We start from the raw sequence: 22,564 nt of genomic DNA, 5'->3' as shown, positions 1-22,564 counted from the left end.
TTTCCTGAATGAGCAGTATGAAATTTCATTGCTTTATACTAGACATCTAAGCATGAAGTCAGACTTGATTCCAAGAGTTAAAGTCGTTAATATGATACAGAAACTGTGATTCTTTCATGAATAACCAACTTGGTTGGCAGGTAAAACTAGCGCATGAGATAACGGCAAAGCGTGTTTGTGGGCTGAACACAGCAAGTGTGTAACTGAATTCAGAGCAAATGGATCTGCAGTGGATCTGAGGAGTGGCATAGATACAAGAAGACCATCTTTTTTTCCCCTTTGGTGTCCCTTTCTCCTGTCATTTTGTAGCTTATCTTCTCCTATGTATTTATCCTTTCTCTTTCCACTCCCTGCAGTGAAAGTCCATGTCACGTTGCTTTCTTCATTTTACTGATCCTTTGGAAGTGGTGGTGGATGCCCCATATTCCATCCCTGGAGGTGCCCAAGGCCAGCTTGGGTTGGGGCCCTGGGAGGCTGAGTTGGAAGGGGAGCAATGGGGTTGGAACTGGATGATCTTCAAGGGCCCTTCCACAACCCAAACCATTCTGTGATTCTACGATACTCCAGTGAGTATGTGATATGATATTCCAGTGGGTCCTTTTCCCTTCTACTATAACTGGTCTACTTTCTGGTTTCCAAGCGGTCCATTGGCAATTGACAATATTTTCTATTTAAGAAGTGTTTTTTTTTTCTTCTTTCCTACAGTTCACCATTATATTTTAACCAAAATTTAAACTGGTTGATTTTAGAGCTGAGTGCTGAGAGATGACATTGGATAAAGCTTCAAGAAATGTGAGTATCACCAAGATGCACAAGAAGGAAAATGGGTCAGGGGTTGTTGGGAACTCCATAGACAACAGACAATGCATGGTAGCCCCGTTGTTCTCTGCTTCTTGTGTGCTAGTGAAGTAAACGTGATTAGCAATAAGATGCTCCTCCTGATTTAATTATTGATAGCCTTAGAGCTGTATGTGTGTGTTGTACCCCATTAATCCCATTTGGAAACATGATATAAGGGAAAATAGGGGACAAATGGCACAGCTCCTCCAGTAGTCCCATAATTTATTTTACGTCCCTTTTCTCTCTCAGTGAGTCATGCTCATCTCCCTGTGACTTGAGAGTTCATCCTGGGATCTCATGCCATCTTTCTGTCTTTATGAGAAGGTGTGTATGATGATCCACCCTAATGGTTTCTGTTGCTGGCTGTGGCAGCATGTTTTACGATGGGTGTGGTACATTCCCATTTTCTCTGTTGTGCATGTACAGTATTCACCTTGCAGCCCCACCCGTGGCCACTCCCACCCTCCCACTGGGAATCGCCCACAGTAAGCTCTGTAATTACCTTTATTTGATCTGAGGAATGGATTTGGGAATCTTATTTGCACAGTCGTAAGCTGAGGATGTTAAGACCAACCCCCCCCAAAAAAAAACCAACCTCTGAAATAAACCAACCCCCCATAAAAAAAGAACAACAACCCAAAAACACTGACTGATTCACCGAGCAATGATGTGTTGGGAAGAGAAACACCAGAGGCACAAAACCAAGCTGCTCATTTGGACTGTTTCCAGGGTATTTTTTTTTTCTTTCGCTTTGGAAATGTCTGATTCTACTTGTAGACAAGGAGGAATTTCACCTGCTACCACCTGTTCTGAGTGCTTCGTTTCTGTTAGTTCTATGTTGAATGGAACTCAATTGGTTGCAAGCTATGCTTTATACCTGTTTTACATCTTTACTATGGTTTCAAGCATTTAGTTTCTGGAGAAACCTTTGGAAAGGGAAGAAAAGAAACAACTCAAGACTCAATCTCCTGCTTTGTCTTGTTAAGATCAAAGGTCTTTCAGCAACAGGTAACTAATTCAGCCAGCTTGTAGCACAGCTGATTAGGAGTGATGTATTCTGCTGACAAGCCATGCCTAGGCATGAATGGAAAATGCTCCATGTAAAGTAGTAAAGATGGAGGAAAGGAATCATTACAAAGAGTTATACCAGTGCATGTGTATGTCCTTTTTTTTTTTACCAGTTGAGCAAAATGTTAGGAGCCATAAGCGATGCCCTCATTATGCTAATTGGAACCACAGCGGCAATAAGTGGAAAGAACCTCTTCCACAAACTGAAGTAGTAAATATGCTTCGAAATAGTTTTAAACCAGCGTCTTTGGTAGACATGAAGGATGTATGTTTTAAAGTCTCTTACGTAATCCTCCTTCTAAAGGGTAGAAATATAGAAAACTTGGGTAAATATGATGTATTTAGCTTTTGGTAATGGAAGTTGTGGCTAACGAGTGTACGTTTAAGAACTCAGCACACACATGAATTAAGGAAATTTGTCTGATAATGTCTTTATATTACCAAAAAGAGCTTTTGGCAAGGTGGTCCATCACCAATTCTACATTGCCACTGATATCCTAAATATCCACCAGCAGAAAAGGTGTCTTTGCGTGGATAAATAATTGGTTAAAGATGGAAAACCAAAGGTGAGTGCTCAGCATTCCCAAGGAAGGAGGTGAGATCCAGCTGTTGTTTAATGTGAATGTGGAAAAAGAGATGAGCAGCATGATGATAAATTTGCTGTTGATACTGTTATTCTGAGTAGTTAAGATGATCAAGTGGGAGGAAGAAAGATCTTATGAGATTCAATGAGTGATGCTCAACTTTATAGGAAAACCTAAAAAGAAGCAAAGAAAAAGGAGTTATAGAGAGTTCCATGACAGCACTGGCTTGGTGTCAATAGAATTATAGACTATCCTGACTTGGAAAGGACTCATAAGGATCGTTGAGGAGTCGCAAAAGCTAAGTCAAATGCAGACATTAGGGGAAAAGGAGGTGGTTGTATGGGACAGACTGAGGGAAGGGCTGTATATCTGATGAAGGCCTGGACCTGTTTCCATGGGAGGAAAGAGTGAGTGGGCTTTGGCCTGGGGAGAGATGGTTGGTGACAGTGAAGGAATGAAAGAATTTAAATCATAGGGAGCATGGAGAAGGGTGAGTAGGGACTGAGGGCATTCTGCTGAACCAACAGCTGTACACCAGCACCAGGTAATGACCTCAGGTTGTAGCAGGGGACGTTCAGGTTGGATATTAGGAAACATTTCTCCCAAAGAGTGGTGCTGCATTGGCAGAGCAGCCCAGGGAGTGGGGGAATCCATGTCCATGGAGGTGTTTTAGAGCTGAGGGACATGGTCAGTGGGCATGGTGAGGTGGGATATGGGGTTGGACTTTGGGACCTGAGAGGTCTTTTCCAACCTGAATGATCCTGAGATTCTATGATCAAATAAGCCAGGGAGGAAGGAAATTCCTCACTCTGTGTGTAGCTGTGTAAGCTCCTACCACAGATGCTATAGATATAAAAAGTACCTTCTGGATATCTTATGGAAAAAGGGGTGAGACTTCAGAATGAAGAAATAAAAAGGCAAATGCCTGACTATCCCCACCCTCTTCCTTCCCTGCCCTGAAAATTACAAAGTCATTCACACCCTAGCATCAAGTGGAGAGCTGAGTTTTGTAATTTAAAGCATCCTCTTTGGAATACCTGAAGGAGCAAGAGACAGACAGACAGACTGAGGAATAAATGAGGGTATAAATGGAGATTAAAGAGCCTCATGGAGAAATATGGTCTGACATTGTTGTGCAAAATGAGTAACATACAAATATGTTAATCCTTCAAGAAGGAATAACTGCTGAGAACAACAGGAGAGATGAGTGACTTGAGTTTAGGAAGGCAAAACGAGGTGGGAGGGTAAAAGAAAAGCAAATCTGATACAGTGGATGAAGCAAGAAATGGATCATGGAGGTGTTAATCTTCCCAGGGGGGATTCTGGCAATTCTTTGTAAGCCTTGTGTTAACATAAGCACAAAGATAGTTCCACAGGGTTAAACGTACATATATATCTGAAAACAAGGGGAGTTCTAAGACAACAAGCATAGCAAAATTAATCTCTGCTTGCAGTCATGAGATACAATAGCACCATAAGTGTCCCTAAAACTACAAATATGGCCAAATTCGATAAAGCTATCGAAGTATCAAAGTTCATTCACCCAATCTACCTTCTCTGCTTCACTGCAAATAACCAATAACCAAGTGAAATAACCTTCACCTTCCCCACTTTCTAAGTACTCATTCCCTACACCCACCAGTTCTCCCAGTCTCTAATTTATTCCTGGAGTCTGTTTGTGTTTCATAAACATTGCTTCCTTACTGCTGATGGCAGAAGGACCAAGAACAGCTAAATGACTTTAACTTAATTTTCCTTAATTCTTCATTTCACGCATTTTAACTGTCTCAGCAGCATCTTTTCAGCTTTGTTTTTCCTCTAAAAGAAGAGCAAAACAAAACTAAGTGTTTTTCACCAGTTCTCTTATTTCTTATTCATGTCAATGTTGCTTTAATGCAATGGCTGACCTAAGAAATGCAGACCATGACAGCAGACTCTTCCTCGTTTGTGTATTTCAGATTTTAAAGGATATCTAAAGCAAAAGAGGATCTCCTTCAAGAGCTATTCATGTATTTAAGAGCTGGGTCTGCTTCCCACTGCTCCTAACAAATCACTAATTCTGTTTGTGGCTGTCCATCTAAGTTGATCCTTTCAAGGTAAGCTGTCTCGCTCTGATATATAGGAGGGATATGCCTGTGTACTCTGCTGTTAACTAAAGACTATAAATATATATTTTAATACTTATTTTTACTCCAGTTGTGATTAATTAAAACCTATTACAGCAAAGTATTTTGTTTCTAAATAATTTAAATTACAGGATCATAGAATCATTCAGGTAGGAAAAGACCTCATAGATCCCCAAGTCCAACCCTAACCCACCCCCCCATGCCCAATGACCACCACCCCATACCCACTCCAGCAGTCCCTGTTTCATTGAGGAAGCATCACATAAGCAAGTGTATTGACTTATGTACGCTCAAACTGATTTTATCCATTCTCTCCATAGTGTGAAAAATAAATGGCATTATTGAAATGGAATCTTATTGGGGGGGGGGGGGAGAGGAAGGGGGGCAAGAAGCAGCATTTTATCAAGAGATTGAAACTATGCTCCTTTCTCCCTTTAAAATATTACATTTCGGTGATACATAAAACATAATTAACTGATCTAAGGAGATTACCACATGAAAGAAAGATGTAAAGCCAAGCATACTACAAAAACACATTGTTTTCTTATACATAAGAAATAATGCAAATGCAACTTTTTTATAAGTGTTTGTTTCCAATGCTTTACAGCTGGGGAAGAATATTCATGACGAGACCAGAGGTATAGTTTTAATTTATTGTTAGCTCTGTTCTCAGAATGATGCTTTCAGGTCAAAGGCTGTTTTTTTTCTCCATGTCTTGGAGCAGAACTATGAGGGGTTTTGTTTCCACGGCTGTTGCTTTTAATTCATACCAAGATCTGGTTAGCAAAGGCACCAGTGGGAAGCACCAAGAAAGCTGAGATTGGTAAAGACATTGGGAGGTCATTGGGCTTAGTGGGATAGGTTGGGGTTGGCCATGGGGATGTGAAAGGTCTTTTCCAACCTCAATGATTCTATGACTCCATTATTTTAGTCTAACTCCCCCTGTATGGTCAGCAAGAGTGAAGGGTAACAGCAGGAAAACAGGTAAGAAATAAAGAGCACATGCCTGATTGATTCTGTCAAGGCCTTTTGGGCCCTATGTTCAAACATATGTCTTTTAACTTTAAATGTCACTAATGCATCATCACATCTGCCTTGTTAAACTGGTACAAAGGAATTCCTCGTATGGGCATGCTTAGTATGATTTTCTGTAAATTACTCATTTGCTTTCAAGTTTAATATTGACAGTTGCCACTTCTTCTGCTGTGATTTTTGGTGCATCAGTAGAAAAACTCAGTGCTGCTGAAACAGTGAGCTTACAGGAACTGTAATTATTACTGTGCTAAGAATGTGTGTTTATTGCATTGGTTGTCCTGATACAGGGTGAAAACCTGATTCTGATTCAGTGATTCTGTGATGCTTAAAGCTCCTGAAAGCTGAAGCGAGCATCATAGTCCCATTGTAGACTATTACTCAGAATTACATGATAGCAAGATTGGATGGTCCATGAAGTTAAATTTAAGCAGTTCAGTTCTGGTACATCCTGCCTTCAACATCTGCGTATTTCCATCTTCTCTTAAATGCTTCGTTGTTCTTTCACAGATCTCTCAGTTTAACAGTGTCTTTATATGTGGGAAAACCTTCCATCCACCTGTACCCAATCTTTTCCTTTTGTTCATTTAATATCTTTCCAAAAGTGAGTATTTCTGCAGAGGCTTCCAGCATTGAGGAGCACCATTACTTTGAGCCAAACACCGCAGTCCAGTGCATAGAGGACTACATACAAGCTATCCTATGCACAGTGCTTTGCATTAATGGCTAACGTTCAAGGCCTTTGTCTCTCAGTGTGTAATTTTTCCTCATGCTCTGAGAGGTTCTTACAAAGATGTCTGAGAATAGTATTTCTTTTGCTATATGAAAGTTGTATGTCACAAAGCTGACCCCCCAAACTTGCATGGGACCTCAGGTGTTCTCTGCATTTTCCAGCCCAACAAAACAAAATCAGCCCCAAACCATTTCTGAGTGGAAAAGTAGGGCGTGCATTAATTAGTGACCTTAAAGCACAATGGAAAACTAACGGGGCAATGCCAAGTCCGAGTATGAGAAATTCGGGGATATTAATGGTGTTTTGCCTCTGATCTCATGCAGGGAAGAACACATCTGTTCTCACCTCCCAGAGGACAAGGCTGGGGCTCTTTGATGTTCTCAAGTTCAGTGGACGTTAATTAGTGTCATTCTTGCAAATTGAGAAAAATCAGCTGACAGCTCTCGTGAGTGCCATATACAAAGATTGGAAGAAGGTAACTATAGTACCTGTCTTGAAAATAGAAAACATGATTGAATTACAGCTAGCTGATTTAGCTTAAATTCCCAGAAAAATTAAAAGAAAGGATTCAGAAATATTACTTTAGAATAAATCCTAGTGGTGAGTTAATTGCAGAGGAGTTCCCTGTTCATTGTATGGGAGTTGGACCAGATGGCCTTTAGGGGTCTCTTCCAGCTCAAATGATTTTATGAGGAGGTAAAGCTGAGTGGAAACCAGCATTAGGATTAGATACTGGCTGCTGTCGGAATGAAAGGGTGTTTCAGCTGGGTTTCTAGAAGAGGTTGATGCTTGCTGGTGTTTTCCCTAATGGCTTGTATGATAGATTGGGCAGGAACACTAATCAGATTTGGAGCCAGCATGGAGATGGAGGTCTTTGCATATGTAGTTAGGAGAATCATTGAATGGCTTGGATTGGAAGAAACCATTTAGTTCCAAAAGGAGTTAAGAGAAGTGGTCTGAAGAAAGTAAAACGAAGCTCAGTAAGAGCTAAGTTCAACATCTGGGCAAGATAATAAAACCTGAAGGCAGTGAGTGAGAACAAGTGATGAGGCAGCAGGAAAAAATATCTCAAGGTTTTAATGGGCTGTAAGCTGAACTTGTCAGACACTCTGTGCTGTAATGAAAAAGAGAGGCGTGCTAACAGAGTATTCTTTGGGAGCTGTGAAAATAGATCCTCGTGGTGTTGGTAAAGCTTCTGTTGAAGGTTGGTGTCCAGTTTTGGTCACCGTGTTTCAAAGTGATGGATAGACTCCAATGTGGAGCCCGTAGGAGTGTGTGAGAATGGTGGGAGGCCACAAATATGTGGCATGTGAGGAAAGATGTGCAGAATTAAGGCTGGAAGAGAATTTATACTGCAGTCCATTCCACCTCCTTTCCCCCCATCTGGTTTGCTATTCTGTTCTGCAGCTTGAGAGGACAGAGCCTTGCTGTTTAATTATTCCAGCTGGGAAAATAGTAAATTATTTCCTTCTATGAATTACTTACATTCCTGGGAGAACAGGTTCCTGTCTAATATTTCTGGCATCCTACCATTTGCCCACAGAGGGGAATGTTGCAGGGACCTGTCCTGGCAGGTCTGTTGAACCAGCAGTTAGGAGTTTGCAGGGCAGGGATACCTACCCATTCCAGGAGCAAAGTACTGGCTAGGTGTGGAAGTTGTAAGCTGACACTAGATGAGCTCCTTTGAGAGCCTCTAACAAACTGGTGAGGCAGCAGTACAGAGGGAAACAAATTGGGTTAAAATGACAGCATGTTTAGCTTCATTACATGACTCTGATGGAACCTCACCCTATATGCTTCATTCATTTCTGAGCACTTTGCCAACAGAAAGATAATAATGCTCTGGATTGCAGTAGCCCTGTCTCATCCAAACATCTTAAAGTGATTTTACCTGTATTAACTAAGCCTCAAAAGCCACTGTTGGGATTTGTATAGGCTGTGCAGGGAGGACTTTACTAACCACTTGCTTAGCCTTAGGAAGGCAAAAGAAGGCAGGATTTACTTGAAAATGTCAGAAAACTTGGGTAAAATACACACAGTGATCTTATGGGTTATGATGTTATTGCTCTGTGCATAGCTCTACAAGTCAGATAATGTATTTTATCCCAATTCCTTGGAATGGAATCACAGGACCTTTTAAGTTGGATTCTTGTGTTTATTTGATGTAAGAATAGTGTCATATAGGCAAAGGATTGTGACCTACAGGTCTTTGGGAAGAAGCTGCTTGCAAGAGTGTGGCACACTGCATAGCAGTGAGTTGTCTGAGTCTTCTGGGTACTGGGGAAGAAAGCAATGCTAGGATTCCATGTGTGAACCAGAGGGGTTTAAAAATGCCCATGTTGTACATTATTTCATTGATCTAAGGGGGAAAAAACCCTCAACAAATATGGTCTGTTGTTAAGTCTATGTGTTGAGGAGCCAATTGGAAAGGCAGAAGAGTGTGGCTATGAGGGCACAACTTGAATTTATGTTTGAAACATGGCAAAGTGGTTAATTCTCCCCCTTGTCTTATGAAAAGTGACACAGTGTCTTTGATAAACAGAATGGACTTTGCTTTTAGCCCTGAATGTCAGCAGTATCCTGTTGTTAGGGCCGTGCTGGGACATTGATTCAATGGTGACTCATGAAGGAGCAGCACCTCACAGCGCTGCTTCCTATGGCACAGAATGATGCCATTTGTGGTGATTTCTTTGTACCTGTGGTATTCCAACCTGTTTTCAGCCATGCATAGCTATTGAGAATGGCCACCTTGCTTTAAAATCTCAACTGAGTGGAGAAATGTCTCAGAAATTCAGCACTGGCCATGCTCGCAGATGTACAAGGGAAGGGTTTTATTTGTACCTCTCACTTAATCTGCTTTATCTCCATAATTAATCTCTTTGTATTTCAAGCTAATGATTTTCGAGGTGCAGGAGAGCAGGGAGAGGTGTGTGTGACCCAAATTGTAAAGCTCAGGCTGAGTAACACTGAGGACGTGGCCACAAACAGTAAATCCTATCTGCTTGTGAGTTACCTCCGTTGACTTAACCATGGTTTATGGACACTGACCTACCAAATAATAGTGTCTTGTTCAAAACAACTATTTTTTCTTTCACTTTCCAATGGACAGAAAGAGTCATCTTCCAGAATGTCTGCATGGGATGAGGAGTTATGGAGTGTTTTGCATCTCTGATTGTTTGGTCTCTAAGCAGGACAGAGAAGTGCATATAAATATCTTCAATGCTTTGAGTCCCTGCCTTCTAAAGTCTAAATGCGTATTGGCTTTTTGGAAATTCTATTTATTTTTATGATGATGACGATTTTAATCTTTACGCCTTTTAAATCTTAATACAAGGATTACTGCAGAGCTTTGATGGGTTGGTGGTTGGACTCAGTGATCTTAGAGGTCTTTTCCAACCTTAATGGTTCTGGGAGTGGGTGTGCTGGTCATGGGCTGGCAATTGGATCTTGATGATCTTTGAGGTCTTTTCCAACCCTAATGATTCTGTGGTTCTATGATTCTGGCTTCAAATCCAGCTGGACTCTACTCCGAGTCTCCTTTTGATTCTATGGTGAACCAATTGTCAGTATTTTATAAAGGACTTGAAATATTGTTTTGGAGGCTGCATCTCCCTTTCCTTGATCTTTAAAAGCCCATGAAACCAGGTGATGGGAGTGATTCCATGACCAAAAGTAGTTCTGAGTCACACCACCTCTTGTGTTAAATTTCTGCATTTTGCAGTTAAAACTTCACTCAGTTCTTGTGGTTACTGTTTAGTTTCTAGGAATCCTAAATAATAATAATAACTACTATTATTTTATAAGAGGATGAAGCACATTCTCTCTCTCTTTTTTTTTCTTTTTTAATTATCCCCTTATACAGCTGGTTGTTCTAAAAGAGAAAGAGCTGTTTGGACATGGCATCATGTGGATGCCACCCTTTCTTTGCTTTCCTCCTTCACCCCAATGCTTTGCAGTAATACAGTGTCTTAAGGTGCCCTTGGCAGGTTCCTGTATTGCACCCATCACAGTGGTGTAGAGACATTTCCACCTACTCTCCAGCACTCAGCTGACTGCTGACTAGCACGTGGCTCCAGATTTAACTGGGAATATGGCAATACCAAACAAGTCACAAGTATCTGTGCTACTTTCTCAACTAACAGTTATACTAACACTACTACTATGTCCATCTCCCCTCACCTGGGTGTAGGGTAAGCAATGCATGGCTGTGTATATAGATAGAGCATCAATTGGCTGACAGTAGAACTCACATCTTCCCTGGCTCCAGATATGCAAATACTTATTATTCTTCCATGCTTATAATTAATGACAAGCAAAATTAATATATTTTTAACCTAAAACTCATCCAGCTCAACCTAGCGATATTCAAGTTAGAAGCATACATACCAGGCAAGCCAAACAGAGAAATGCATAGAATAAAATCTATAAATAAGATAATCAATAGATAAGGAAACAATAAATGAGATTTAATCTGATGCCTCGTGAGTTTGCAGGAGGAATAAGGGTGAACGGAGACCCATTGTTACGTACAGCTTTGGTAATTATTGCGTTTGTAACACAAACATTTCCTTTCTCTCTGGAAATCTAACAGCCCAAAACTAACGAGTGAAATCACAGCAGTATGGAGCCATGGAATCATTCAGGTTGGAGAAGACGTCTAAGATCACCTGGTCCAACCATCAAATAGATTTTCTACAAACAGATTTCCATTTGCTGTGCTCAGATTTAAGCGTTTTTGCAGTTTATGCATCCCAGCTTCAGACTGAATATCAGTGCAGTCACCTTTTAATACGAGGAAAAGCCTAAAAGCAGCTTTTAGGTACCATTGTAAAGCACGAAAGGAAAAGGTTGAATATTTAAAATGGATCCGTACTGAAAGAAAGTTTGGACTCAAAATATATAACTCTCCAAGTTTGTGATTCATCATTGCAAGAGTCTGAAATAAATCCACCATGAGCCTAGGAGACTTTCCACTCCTCTCAGAAATGCTTTCCTTGTTATGTCTATTATTTAGTTTCTTTTTCTTTTTGGTCAAGTAATGGTAAACACTTCAGCTTTCTTAGTAGCTACACAACGGAGAGGAGCTGACATCGAGCCGCGTAACACCCCGACAAGAAGAGCAATTCTCTTTTTATACTTTGGGAAACCACCTACAGCCGTCATTTCTCCCAGTAAATAGCAGTGGATCTGCAAGCTTACCTGGCGCTTCTTGGCTCCTTCCCTGCTGCTCCTCACTGGCGGCTGATAAATACTATGGGATGGAGGCGCTGACCTTCCCCTTCCCTCACCCTGACGTTCTTCCAAGTCAGCCCCAGGGACTCCCCATTAAATAGATGAGCCAAGGCACCCAGCTCTGCTCCCCCTTCCGTTTGGCTGCCACGGCTGAGTTCTAAAAAGCCGTATGAAGTTGTCAGAGGTTTCCTCTTACCTTTTTACCCAAGCAAAACGGCGTGCTGCTGCTCCGGGACGGGATTAGGTCATTCAAACAGCTCTGCAGAGAGAGCAGAGGCTGAGCGGTGCTGAGCCTCCGAAGGCTGCGGAGATCTGATCTGACATCAGGTGAGCAGGCAGCTGGCTGGGCGAGCCAATAATTATGATATCAGCTCTTGTTCGCCTCGGGCAGGCCTGCATTTAATAAGAATACAAATATGACTAAGCTGCAGTTTTGTTTTTTTTTTTTCCTTGTTCTCTCAGTAATTCTTCAGAGGAGTTGGGCAGGTATTGCACTCTAACTGTCTGGAAGGAGAGTGCTCCCTCTGAGCTTCTCTGCTTTACTTTTGGTTCATAATGCCCACCTATGCATTATGAACTATGCAAACCTATGATGTGTTTGTGGTTATTAACAGCCCTCCTTCCTGGCGTGGATTTTGCCATCCTACCAGGAAGGATTTGTCTACCAGAAATTGGAATGTTTCTTGTATTTGTTCAGCCTAAAATCTCACCGTGAAAAGGAATTGTAGCTGCACCACAGGGTACCCAGGTTAACCCTGGGCAGCTGGGGTTGGAACTGGATGAGCTTTAAGGTCCCTTCCAACCCCAAACCATTCTATGATTCTGTGACCTACTGGTTGGCACCCCAGCCTGTGGCAAAGGGTTGGAAGTAGATGATCTTTAAGGCCCCTTCCAACCCAACCGTTCTATGATACTAAAGCACCTTGTGCCATCTGAGTATAAGAGGAACACTATGAGACAAATATACCCAAGGTAATGCTCCTCCCAAAACTCCAGTGCTTCAGCACAGTCATAAAAATAGAACTAAGCTGGAGGTGTGAATGCATTTGTGTGGGCCTGTATGTGTACATATATATTTATGTGGAGAGGTTTGGTCTTTTTATGCTCAGGAGACTCATTTAAACTCATATTCAGGTTTAAATGTGCAATTGCAAGAATATGTATTTCTGCTGCCCTTACCCGGCTTACGCATGTTCTGCAGTCCCCTACACTAACCTGATCACACCTACTGTAATAATGCTTACCTACCTCATAGGGTGTTGTGCGGATTAATTAATGTTTGTAAAGTGCTTTGAAGATGAAAAGCCTTGAATGAGTGCTAAATATAATTATCGTCATTCCACAAAACAGAAGAAACATCTTTGCGGCCCCCAGGTTATTGTATAGGTACACCCATGTTTATCTGCCATGATTATGGTAAGATACTGAATAAGGTCTTGAAACTTTGATAAAAAAAAAAGGCTTTCTGCTCTGGAGGGCGTAATTATATTCGTGATCATTTCATGCTATTCATGACGTGGTTTTGTGATTCCTGTTGCAGAATACATTACAGAAATTTATGATAGAAAAGACCTGCCGTGGTATCCCCATGTCATAATAATATGGAAAAAAATACAGGTTTACTTGTGTTGAATTATTCCCCATCAAGAATTTCTGAGTTTGATTTTATTAGGTCTATTGGGAACATTTGGTATTAGAAATTAAGACTTTGTCCTGTGCATCTGCAGGGTCTTGTAGAGATGGTGGGCACCTACTGTTGGTGGATGTGCTTTCCTGTCTGTAGGATCTCAAAGGTAGTACTGGATAATGACCTGTCCTTTCTAAGGGCTTTCACATTGGCTGTCTCTGAGGTTATGTGTCTAAAGGAAAGGCTTTGAGATGGTCATTGCTTCACTCAACATCTTTACTTAACTATTCCCAAATTCTGCACTGCCTTTAATTTACAATTCTTACTCTGATGCCTGAGATAGACAGATCCGAAATGATTTTGTAATAGCAGCTTAGTTCCCGACTGCAACAGCACAGAACCAAAGTAGGCTAATGGCCTGATTGTTAACCCAGTTTCTACGGTGAGTTTTGCAGTCTGCCTTGAAACCCAGACTGGAGCAGCTAAGGTGCTGGTACCTAAGTTAGCTGGTTTAGCGTCAACTTGTTGGGTGAGTCTACTTGGGCTGGCGTCACAAGGCCATTACCATGCAGAGATAAGATCCCAAATGAAAGTGAACCACTGACTAGCAAGCGTTATCTCTTCTTTTCTCAGATAACCATCAGAGGAAATACCTAGAGGAAAGGGGACTTCAATATCTGGTAAGGATTTTTCCTATTTCTTCCCAGTGTGTACTGCAGACATAGACCAACACTCACTTTTGTGGACATACAGGCTGCAGCCCACCCACTAATTCTATTTTGATGTGTTTCTCATTTGAACTGGGAAAATAATTCTGTAGAACGTAAGTTTTGTTCCTGATCTTTCATTTTGGGTCGGGGAATAAAATTGCAGCCCTCAAAATCACAAAGTAAATATTCAAAGGCAAGTCACAGGACCGCAGAATTGCAGGGGTTGGATATGGGACCTCTGAAGATCATCAAGTCCAACCCCAGTGGCACCAATTCAGTGACATCTGCCTGAGACTGTAGTTTGAGGTAATGATGTTGGAGGGAAGTGGTTCCTGTTCACCTTCATGAGGGCTTAAGTGTATAAGAAATGGTCTGCATAATTGACACGATGTGATGCCTTTGTAAGGTGTCCAGGATGAGAACTGGGGCTCAGGATTGTGCTTTTGTGTTTGTTTCCTCACTTAGAGAGTGAATATCCAGCACAGTAATGGATTTTCCTATAATTTTCCTATAATTTTCCTATAATGCCACATTTTGGCATCTTGTGTGTACGAGGTCATTTCACGTCCGACTTTACCAATTTTAACATAAAATGTTCCTGGGGTCCCTTACATGGAAAATCATTTTTGACCCCATTATAAACCCCTCCTGCTACGTAGAATTGGCAAGAATGATCTTGTCGATCTGAAGGTTCATCAGTGAGTTCTCCCTGTGAACTCCATTTGGTGCCCAACCAGAGCGTAAATTCATTCCTTTGATAAAATATTCTTATTTCATTTAGCAGCGGGATAATTGCTTATTTTTAATACATTGTTTATATTTTATTATGCAGTGATGGCTGAAGTATTTGTTATCACAACTAGCTTTGTAGGCTTACAATTTTTGTATCCTAACATTTGGATGATAAGGTTACAAGATGACTTAAGACGTAATCTAACCAGCTATTCTGCCACCATTAAATAGGAAAAGTGGCCCAGCATCTCTCCCTTGGGATCACCCGAGGGAAGACACACCTGGGTGTAACTTAACCGTCTGCTGTGCTGCCTTTAAATAGTAGTCAGGGCTTGCTTTTTATCTTCGGAGATATCCCTAGGGAATACACACCTCGCTGTAACCTACATACACTTCAGCTCCTTTTCTGTCCCTATGAAATTGTTCCACATGTGCTTACCCCAAATGAGTTTTCAAGTATCTAGAAACACACATTGGCATCAATTTTAGTGTTCAATATATTTAAGAGTGTATTACTCTCTTTCCCTTTGGAGGCTCTTGACAAAACACATCTGTCTTCTGCCCTATCATTGCTAAACTAGGGGGGCAGTGAGCTGAAATATTCAGTTGGAAGACTGAAGGATAAAATTCACTGAGGAGATAGATCTGAATTACAGCTTCCAAATCCGGCACTCCCGCAAGACGGCCTTCTGTTGGCATCTGCAGAACTTTCTGTTAATTGTTTAATCTTAAATTAAAATACAAAGAAGTATTATTACATGTGAAACACCACTTCCGTACGGGTGATTGAGTGCTGCCTACATACATAGCATGAGTAGCAATGCAGCAGCCACTACAAAACTATCATTGTATTGTTGTTCTAGAGATGAAGATGAGCTCAAGACGTGGTGTTAGACTTGACTCGGTGCCTTTCTGCTCCAGGTGAAATTCAGGTAGGTGATCCAGACGTGTGTTAGAGCCATTGTGCCATCTAGCAGTATGGCTTGTTTTGCTTTTTTGGCAAGGATGCTACAAGTATGCAGCTGTCAATAGAGGAGAGAGATAATAGGTTGACACAGATACATTGGGATAAGGTAGTGACAGTCCCTGATTCTCTTCCTTGTGCTTAGCTCTTTCCTCTTTGTAAGCATCCTGTGCCATATGCCATGCTCAGGGCATGGCTCCAGGTCCTTTCTCCTGTCCTCAGGGTGGAATGTTTGTTCCTCTTTGGAGATGATCACTGTGAATGTGTGAAGTCTGAAGCCTCCAAATCAGTGTCCCACAAGGCACTGTAAACCTTTCTCCTCTCCTCTAATTTGCAAAGAGTTGGAAGCATTCTGTCAACTTCCCCCTTTTTTGGTTGATATCATGCTTCAGAAAGTGCCTTTTGTGATTTTCTTCCTGTTTTTGGTGCAAGTTTAAGAGAAAGAGAAGAAGTTCTCATGGCTGAGTGGTGGGTTGGCAGGCTGTCATTGTGTGGTTGGTCTCATGGCTTTGTTTCTGGCTGTTTCTAACATCATAGATGCTACTGGGAGACTTTGGGGGACAATAATAAGGAGAAAGCCCACCTTACATCATTTTCCAGAGAACAGTAATTTAATGAATGGATTCTTAGTCAAAATTCAGAATGTAGAATCATAAAATAATAGAATTATTAAGATTGGAAAAGCCCTGGTACTGATACCGGAGAGGAAAGCTCAGTTTCTTGGTGCATTTAGGCACCTCCAGCTCCTCTATCCAGGCAGAACTCTCTAAGGTCAGACCACATGAGACTCAAAGGAGCACGCTGCTGCGTTCTGGTTTTAAGGCCCTGAGGGACTGTGGGAGCTCCAAGAACATGCAGAGCTCCAAGTGAGGCCTTTGAACTTCATGAGTCTTCCAACCCCGATCCTGTCGCATTCATGATTCTGAATACATTACTCAGGTTTGGCCACTTAGTGCTGAGCCGTACGCAATGAAACGATCGCTCTCACATTACTTCACATTATCTCTTCTAAGGCTTGCTGCCTGCTCTTTTCATTCTCCATTTATTCTGAGCTGCAAGATGCTGAATAACCCACAGCTATCCCAAACAGAGCACATCTTTTTAGTTCTCGGGCTATGCTCTTCGTGCTGACACCCTACCCTGTGCATGCAGCATCCTTCCTGGAGCTGTGACAGAGCTCAGGAGCAGCATTTGTTTGTGCACGACACGGGATGCTGCCTCGTGGCACAGATGCAGCCACGTTAGCAGTGTGCGCTGCTGACGTATTCTGCAACCCAAGATGAAACACGGTGTGTCCTTGCACCTCCACTGCTGCAGAGAATCTGTTTCGAGCTGTCTGAGGATCTCTCACGTTGCACTCGGAACACGCTGTGCTTCTCAGCTTGCAGAGCTCCTGTCGAAAAACTAATGAATTTGCTAAAAATTGATATTGCTTTCGTATTTGCCTTGCTCTAAGTACTTTCTATACAAGTCCGGGAATATTGCAGTTAAAGACAAAGCAGCACATGTTTTCTCTGCCACAACCTTTAACCAAGTTTCCAGCCAGTTAGTGACATGATTGGTGCTAAACAGGATGATTAATATTTAGCTACTTAGAAGACAGCTAACAGTGCTTTACTCCTGCCAGAGGCTTAGCCTAGCACACGATTATCTCCTTATAACTGGCTTGGCAGAAGGGCTTTTATTATTATTTTTTTTATGTTTTTAAGCCCCTTAACCATGTCTAATAACCAGTAGGACTGGTCTGTCTTCTTCCTTTCTTGTAGTGTGCTTGGAGGTTCCACACATGGTGCTCCATATGTGGTTGGTGCCAACACATGCACGCCCTTGTAGAGGGCGTAAATCTTGTCCCCAGACTTTGGGACATCTGTCCCAACTTTCCCATAATGAGCTTGGGAATGATGGAAGGTTTTGGCCTTAAGTTGTCCCAGGAGACAGTTGGGTTGGATGTTAGGAAGTATTTCTTCTCCAAAGAGCGGTGCTGCAGCGGCACAGCTGCACAGGGAGGTGGGGGAGTCCCCATCCCTTTAGGTGATGCAGAACTGTGGGGATGTGGCACTGAGGGCTGTGGGCAGGGATGGGTTGATGATCTGAGAGGTCTTTCCCAACCTGGATGATTCCATGATTCTAGATTGAGTTCTTGGACATACTGTAGGGCATTGCTTGGGTTTGGGAAGAAAGAGGTTTCCACTGCTCCATCCAGTACCTTTTCACATCTTTCTTGGGCAATCCATCCTTCAGTCTTTATCTTCAAACACAATAATAAAAAACACAAAGCCCGGTGCTTCCGCAAACAGCCATTGGAATCATCCCAGAGGTATTATCTTAGAAACGAGAAAATGATTCAATGAAAGACAGAATGAATCATATAAATGCTCAAAGTGTTGTACCTCAGCGATGTCCCTCCCTTCTCAGTACAAAGCAGAGAACAAAAGCAGGCTGCTGCCTGGCATGGGCCCCTCCTAGATGACTTATGGGGCTGTGAAATCATCCGAAGCCTCAGAAAGAAGTGCTTATGCAGCATTTACAACTTGCTTTTCTTCTCTTCCTTACTTTGTAAGCATGGAACTGGCATCCTCTTGCATATTCTCCAGGAGGTGCATGGGGAAGGACATGGGTTGAAGCAATGATCACATTCATAGATGCCTTTTGTATTGTGGAAATTAAAGGTGTGTTTTGAGATGTGAGGCTCCCTGCATGGAAGCGAGGGCAAAATTGCAATGAGGTTGTGAAAATAGGAAGCCACGTTTTTAGTGCTGGGAGTGGTTTTAAAACTCTGTTTTAGGGAATGAGAGATGCGAATTTGGATAGTGATTTCCAATGGCAAATGGTAACGGAGGTAAAAGTCCTAACAGGACATCGATGCTGGGATTGCTTTAGTAGTGTAAAGAAATACATTGATCTCAGGTTGTTGGCATCTAAATTAGATTTGGAAGTGAGATGTGTGGGACACAAGAGTTGGCAACCCAGGATAAAGGCCATTCTGTGCACAGTATGTTTTGGAATGTGTGGTACAAAAGATGAAAGGAATTAAAGTGCACGTGAAGAAGGAATCACAAGTGAAGTTTTAATTCAAAATTCAGTAAAATAGCCCATTTTTAACAGTTTACTCCATAAAATGAGAACCCACCTCTGGGACTCAAAATTACCTGAATATCAATTTTAAGTCTTGTTTTTTCCCTCTTTTCTCTTTCTTTTTCCCCCTTCTGCCTCTTCCCCCCCCCTTTTTCCTCTTTTTTCCTCCTTTTTCCTCTTTTGTTTCCCCGTTTCCCCTCCCCATTTCTGCTCAGTTTCTTCCCTTTCCCCCTTTTATTCCTCCCTTTCCCCCCTTTTTTCCTCTTTTCTTTCACCACGTGCTTTTCCTTCCATCTCTTGTGACTCCAGTGGCCAATGTCTGTGAGGAATTGCCTTGGGCCAGTGTGACTTTCAAAGGATAAGACAATTTGTTCCTTTGCCAGTGAACAGTTTATTACATTTCTAATTACTGTTATTAGCCTGGCAGGTGGTGCCATACACGATATTTTTACAACTGCAGATACTTCTTTCATGACAAAAAAATAACCTGAGTAAGACTCAAAGCAAACCAGGCATTCTGCTATAGCACATTACTCATTACGTAGTGTGTGTGGTGCAGAGCCGCTGAGGGGTTTTAAGCTGAAAAGCTCTGTCTCTTAAGACTGATTGTAATTAGTGTGTTAGCAGCCATAGTTAGATATGGAGGGATCTCTCCCTTTATAACTTCATTGCTCCATTTGTTGTGTGAATTGAGATCATATTTATAAACTATCACTCAGAGTGGTGCAGCTTAAGTCTCTCATCCTATTGCTGTTGCCCAAAGGAGCTGTGCTGGGAGGGTTTCAGGACTTGGCTGCCTTCAACATGCACCCAAGGCTCCAGGCAGGAGCTGGTGCTGGAGCAGAGCGTGGCCACGTGCTGGAGCTGTGCCCTGCAGGGGCTGTCCCACAGGTACCAACAGTGGCACTGTTTCAAAACAGTGAGGAGGAATATATTGCATACCTGAGTGCACCTGGTGCCGAGCAAATGATGGATGTCAATCCCCTCCCCTTTCCCATCAGTCGTCTCATATTTCTGAGATACAGCTGTGTGGTCACAGCATGAACAGAGCAAAGGTTTTTCTTCTAGGCTAATAAGTGAGATGTTTTCTTCTTACAGAATCCTTCCCAAAGTATAGAGGCATATGGTATGAACTCCACATGCCTGCATACACCAAGGATAAAGGCTTTTGCTCTTAGAGCTGGGATGGCATGTGGAACCCACCCCTCTGGCCACCCTTCTTGGTCCTTTGTATTGAGTACGTTGAATATATGCTGAATATTGTTCAGAAATGAATTTTTCTCTTGTCTGTCCATTCCATTCATGTCAGTGCATCTTAAATCAAGAGATAATGCTTGAGAAAAAATGAGAGGGTTTTTTATTCTGGGCTGTCCTCTTGTGACTGCTATGGTCATTGGTTTTCACCACTGATTATTAGAGAAAAGATCATTCTGCCTTCCTCCCTATGCTTGGAAATTGCATGGAGCAGTTGTATCCTAAAAGTCACCCAGACAATGGTTGATGTGTTACTATCTTCTATGCGTACTTCTATTTTGGATTGAATGGGTTGTATCTTCTTCTGCTTCTTTAGCGCCAGTTATGACTCTGTACCACAACGCTGTTTGCTTTGGTGTGCGTAGAAAAGGAAAAGCACAGGTGCGAGGAAGCTTGCATTGTACAGCAATGTTATCTACAATGCAGACAAGTGATTTATGATTGCGTGTTTCATGTAGCAGGAATGATCTTGCCAGAGGTAAGAATACGGAGGAAAACCCGAGCTTGCTTCAGGTGACACGGTGCAAATAAAGAGGATCCTTTTGAGTTTTCTGGCAAGTCTCATCAGGATAGTCCTACAGCAAACAGGGAAATGCAACTTTCCCTTTGCAGTTGCTTGAAACTGCTCCAGAGCAACCACCGAGTGCGCCCTGGGATCTTGATAGTCAGCCAGGCAAACTGGTGCCACAGAACTAACGGTGCCGTGTTCCCTTCTGCACATAACCTGCCCTACCAACACTGTGCTATCCTATATGAACTGTAGAACCACAGAAACTTTCAGCTTGGAAATGAGCTCCCTAATTGCCAAGTCTCCATGTTACATCAGTATGGACAGCTCTGACCACTCTTGCTTTTGCTTTGTAGAATGAAACAAGGAATTCTGTAATCAATAGAATGAATGATGTCTGGAGTCCTTGGGCTCTCTGCTGCCTTCCAGGAGGGCTCACTTTGGGGGCAGCTGTTGCAGGTGACAGCTGGTAGAAGGTAGTGGGAGTGTTTTGGAATGCTGCTTTCCATATGAGCAGGGATCAAGAGAAAGGAGGAAATCCCTGTAACGTTGCTGGGTTGGTAAGAGAACATCAATATGAAATTGGCTGAGTGGTATAAAGTTGCAACAGAACAACGTTTTGATGTTGACCATAATTAATGTTGATACTCAAAGTATGGTCCCATCTGAAAGCAGTCACAACCAGTGCTTTATTAAGATAAATACCTTATGCAGCCATACAGTGTCTGAGCCTTGGAGCGGGTGCATCTGGTCTGATCTAAATCACACCTGCATGATTGGTTTTACTGGGTGATCTCAGTGGTCTTTTCCAACCTGAATGATTCCATGTTTCTATACACATTTTGAGCACCTGAATTAACCTCCTCCCCTCTCTATGTTCAGGGTTTTCTTTCTGATTAACACACATCTAATCTCACAGCCATGCTGTGTGTCTACCTTGGAAACTGTTCTACTTCTTCCATCACTTTCCCTTTAGCTGCTGCCTAAGGATGCTTTATGACTGAGATCAACCCAAGGTTGGCTGCATTCTCGACCTCTGGGCATGCAGCCACTAGATGGCACATTGCAAAAGCCTATATCCTGAACAACACCTTGATGATTTTGGTCTGTTAGAATGATCAAAGGATAAACAGTATTCAACGTGCCTTTAATAGGAGAAAACACACAGCATTGGCAGTAGTGATTAAGTTCTATAAAGCTGCTGCTATTTTGGACGTGGTGCCATTAGCACAGCCAAACCACTTCATTTCCAGGCTTTGGCACCTTGCTCACTGCTAACTTCAATCATAAGCTCAGTGAATCATGTTGTGAACAGTTTTATTGGCTCCATATTGGGAAAAAAACATCCAAACAGCTTTGAGGGTTTGTGGCATTCCTTGATGGCTTCCATGTACGTATGTACTAAATCAGCCTGTTTAAGCTTTCTGTTCCTCATTTGGGTTTACTCACATGCACATTGCTGCCAACGTGCCATGGTTATCTGCAGGAGGAATTGCCCCCACAGTATAGAGCAGAATTGCTCTTTCAGCTCTGGAGGAAGGTCCATGTATCCATAATGCTGCTGACAATCAGATAAAACACAGCCCCTTCTTTCTTCGGTCCGCAACGATATTGGGTTTTCAGTTTCCACCTCTTCCTCTGCTGCTTTTAATTCCCAATTCCACCCTTGTAGCTCTCCATTATGCCTTGAGATGTCTCGTTGAATGAGAATTTGATTTATATTTTAATAGAATTGTAGAGTATTGTAGAGCAAATCATTTAGGTCCGTCTTTCTTCTGTCCTCCAGCAAATTCTGTGCTCCTTACACTATTTTCTAGTCCTGTTGGCTTGTGTTTTGATTTTGAATATGTAATTTTTCATCTTCTTGAGATCACTGAATGTTCATTATATGAGAAATGATGCATTGGCAGAGGTGTTCCAGAGCCATGGGGATGTGACACTGAGGGATGTGGTCAGTGGGAATGGTGGGATGGGATGGGGTTGGCTTTGGGGATCCAATAGGTCTTTCCCAACCATATGATTCTATGACTCTATCTACCTATATGTCAAGATTTCAGGTCCTTTAAGGTCCTTTTAATG

General features: G+C 42.1%; 1 long non-coding RNA gene across 1 annotated transcript in view; it reads left to right on the top strand.

Moving 5' to 3' along the window:
• LOC107322479 overlaps positions 1–22,564 on the top strand; it is a 38,327-nt gene that overhangs the window by 9,629 nt on the left and 6,134 nt on the right. The window contains exons 4-9 of the long non-coding RNA XR_001558960.2: positions 357–566; positions 706–792; positions 4,451–4,588; positions 6,707–6,858; positions 13,876–13,922; positions 15,548–15,616. This is a non-coding gene — a long non-coding RNA (uncharacterized LOC107322479). The remainder of the gene's footprint in view (positions 1–356; positions 567–705; positions 793–4,450; positions 4,589–6,706; positions 6,859–13,875; positions 13,923–15,547; positions 15,617–22,564) is intronic.

The sequence above is a fragment of the Coturnix japonica genome, chromosome 19 (assembly GCF_001577835.2).
Source record: "Coturnix japonica isolate 7356 chromosome 19, Coturnix japonica 2.1, whole genome shotgun sequence".
Lineage (NCBI taxonomy): Eukaryota > Metazoa > Chordata > Aves > Galliformes > Phasianidae > Coturnix > Coturnix japonica.
Note: the sequence above shows the minus strand (reverse complement) of the source record. Positions and strands in the feature narration are given on the sequence as shown.